General features: G+C 35.0%; 1 long non-coding RNA gene across 1 annotated transcript; it reads right to left on the bottom strand.

Moving 5' to 3' along the window:
• Positions 1-519: 519 nt before the first annotated feature.
• On the bottom strand, positions 520-902 carry LOC110674527. Its single transcript, XR_002498953.1, has 2 exons — positions 840-902; positions 520-772 (listed from the first exon to the last, which is right to left on the bottom strand). It is a non-coding gene; the product is annotated as an uncharacterized LOC110674527 (long non-coding RNA).
• Between the last annotated feature and the right edge of the window lie 2,880 nt (positions 903-3,782).

Genomic DNA, 3,782 nt, shown 5'->3' with positions numbered 1-3,782 from the left:
TATGTTTAAAAAATTTCTTTAGAATCCTTGTTTTCCGTATGTGTCGGCAAGAGGGGGGTATTTTTTACCCATTTTTGTAAAATCAATGAGGGGTAAATAATACCCATTTTATGAAGTTCGAGGCAAATACCCTTTAATAAGTAAGTGGCCAATACCCATTAAATGAGTTAAACCACTTTTCATTGAAATGGGTACGAAAGTACCCATTAATGGGTACTTCAAAGTTAGCGTGCACTGTAAACCTGGCATGAGCCTACACTGTAAGACTAAAGTACCCTTTAAAGGGTAAAAAAGTACCCTCTTTGAGAGAAACTAGTTTAACTCATAAAAAGAGTAAAGGGCCTTTACTCGTTAAAGAGTAAACCGCTTGTACGTCAAACCAACGAGTGAATTTTACCCACTATTCGGAATTAATTCAGTTAAAAAGTGGGTAAAATATACCCTTTTATTCATTATCTAGATTAAACGTTTTAATATGAATCAAATGAAAATAAATAAATGGAGCAAGAGCAATAAAAATCAATGAGCAATAAAACACTTTATTATAGCTTATATAAAATTTAAAATAATAACGTAATGCACTTAACCTACAATGCTACAATGTTTCATCATCTTATTAACTATAAATTTTCTCCAAGGCTGAAAAATCTGCAGTTTATACTAATTCCAGACATTAGTCCTCGCATTGACCGGAATACAGTTTTCTATGCGTCCGCTTTTGGCCGTAGAAATCTGCCATGGCTCCAGTCCGCAACTGCGTTTTTCAACAAACCTGCAAAGATCACGGCATTTCTTTAGCTAACGACGAAATTAATGAAGTTTTTCGATTTTAAACTTACCCGAAAATGTAAAAACTTGTCCATTTGTCCACAACTGTCCACAATAAGCGATCCGAATACGACTTGGGTGATGAACAAAAGATAATGGACGCTAAGAGTGTTCATCAGAAATCCTAAAGACATTCTTCACCCATTAAAGAGTAAAGCGTTTGAACTAATAAAAGAATACAAAATACCCATTATCCTAAACAAAAAACTACCCCATTTTTTGACAGTTTCATACATGAGGAAAAAATGGGTGCTTTTTACGCCTTAAAGGGTAGAGCCAAGTTTACAGTGTATGCATGCTATAAAACGTTTGACTTTTACTGTGCGCCCTGTTTTCAAGTTGCCCGTAAGAGAGAGCGAGACAGCACCAACACACGGCGCACAGTAAAAGTCATGAGAACAAAAGAATTTATGGCACGTACAGAGGCTCATTACCCTTTAAGGTGTAAAAAGTACCCACTTTTTTCTGATATATGAAGCTGTCAAAATAAAGGGTAGTTCGAAATTTTGCAGGCCCATGACAACCATATATCGATACACAGTGTTCTTCGTAGCCAGGATGTCCCGGGCGATAAGTGAATATCGCCCACTGTCAGTTGTAAGAACTGTGAAAATAAAGACCATTGTTTTGTTTAATTGTTTGCTATGGTTTGATTATCAATTTTTGATATTGTTAAATCAGCTAATAATGTGCCAAAAAGTTGAAGCACATTCAACATTTCGATGGTTTCGGAAGGAGAGCAAACATTCCCGGATAAAAAATACAATACAAAAACAATATAACGTATTGTAACAATACCATTCAATATATTGGAAATACAATGACAATACAATTACAGTACAATATATTGTTTTGTACAGTTCACTGTATGGTATATGAGATTTTTGCAATATAATGTATGGGTGGTTAAGTATCGTAACAATACAAATATAGATATTTTCTCATACAAACATTTTGAAAATACAATACGATATAATGTTCATGTATTGTCTTGATTAGCAATTCGTGTATTGTTGTACAATACAAAAACAATTCAACGAACTGTATTTATCATGGTTGCATTTGTCGTTACAGCTAATGTCAAGTGACTTCTAAAAAATCACTTATTTTTTCACTTGTTGAATATTTTCCACCCAACATTTCTTGCTTTCTGAACTTTGTAGAGAATAAGATGAGTGTATTATCAGGATATTTAGAAAGTTTGACACTGTTACATAAAACCATGTTTTGTTAGAAAGAATTAAGATTTGGCAAGTAGGCATTGATTTTGAGGTGAAAAAATGTTGTTAGTTTTGTGACAGAATTTGTAGGAGAAAGGTGAACAGAAATACATTGGAGAACAATAACGCGAAAATTGTTTAAATTGGTCCGATGGTCCGAGTGAGAAACGTTCCGAAATCTCCATCAGTGTACTGGGTCACGACAAATTTGTTTTGTTTATTTCTTTCAGCAAAGCTACATAGAAAAAAGCAACAGTTGTTTTACGCGAAAATTAGAATTTGTCCAAAATTGTGGATAAGTCCATCAGTGATTTGATTGTGACTCTTGCTCGATTATGGATCACAAACATTAAACAAAACTTCGCATTCTGATTGCACTCTCGATTCAAATTACCCGAAAATGGGTAAACACATGGAGATGTTGACTACGCTAAAAGTCGTCCCGTGCCATGGGCCTGAAATTTTGCATAGTGGGTAAATTTTGCTCATTTGTAAGTTCTGATGGTTTCTTTTAATGAGTGAAAAAATTCTTGAGATATTTTGGCGGATGCTGTTCTTCAGTCCGTTTATGTTCCATTGTAACTGGAGTCGCATCTGGGTCGCTGATAATGGAGGAGTGCCTAGATATGCAGGTGAGTCCAAAATCGAAAAACATTATTCATCTGATTTGAAGAAACGCTGTTGTTTTTACAGAATGGATTAAAGAACGAAAAATTTCGTTGCTGTTCGCCTTTACATTCAGGAGCATGATCCAGATAGGAAACAGCGGCCAAACGCCCGAGAGCGGTATTTTTATATATAACTTGATGTTAATTAATATCAAACAAAAGCAATATTTATTTATTAATAAAATGTAAAACTGCTGTATGTGTTTTTGTCCTTTATCCATTATTATTGTTACTCATAAATTAATTTCAAATTATTATTATAAGTCGTAAAACTACAAACTCTCTTTCCTAACTGAATTCATTTCGAATAATGGGTAAAATTTACTCGTTAGATTGACGTACAAGCCGTTTACTCTTTAATGGGTACAGGCCCTTTACTCTTTTTATGAGTTAAACTAGTTTCTCTCAAAGAGGGTACTTTTTTACCCTTTAAAGAGTACTTTAGTCTTACAGTGTATGCGAATGTTCGTGTGTTGAAATGTCACTAAGCTCCAATGAGAATATAAGCCATTTTATGAGACGTTTCGAATCATATGTTTTTTGTTTGTTTACCAGCTTTGAAACTTGCTGGCGGGCCCATTTATTTACGTTTCTTCTAGCGCCACATTAGGGAGGAGCTCATTCAATAATGGCGTGCAACGAGCTTTTCAATCTTCCCCAGTAAAATCAAAATCAGCAGGCAGGGAAGAATTTATTTCATTTACTGGTAACATCAGACATGTAACCGCGTAGAAAAATAGCCAGAAAGAGATAAAAATGTCATCACCAACAAAAACTTTACCAGCGCCATTCACATATCATACTAGTTTTTAAAACAATAACAATGAGCGGCCCGCCAGAAAACGTCATCCGACTGTCTCGTAAAATGGCTTATACCGAGGTGAGGAAGACGACATTTAGCGTGAGTGACATCCGTGTACGGTGCAAAATGTATCACAACTACAAGCAAGCGAGCTCCCATAAGAAGCCGTGTGAAATAGTGACGTAGATTTTTGTTTACGTTTTTTCTTGTTACTAATACATAGCCTTTGCTTCTTCTTCCATACCTTAGTCTCATTGACTAAGT

The sequence above is a fragment of the Aedes aegypti genome, chromosome 1 (assembly GCF_002204515.2).
Source record: "Aedes aegypti strain LVP_AGWG chromosome 1, AaegL5.0 Primary Assembly, whole genome shotgun sequence".
NCBI lineage: Eukaryota > Metazoa > Arthropoda > Insecta > Diptera > Culicidae > Aedes > Aedes aegypti.
Note: the sequence above shows the minus strand (reverse complement) of the source record. Positions and strands in the feature narration are given on the sequence as shown.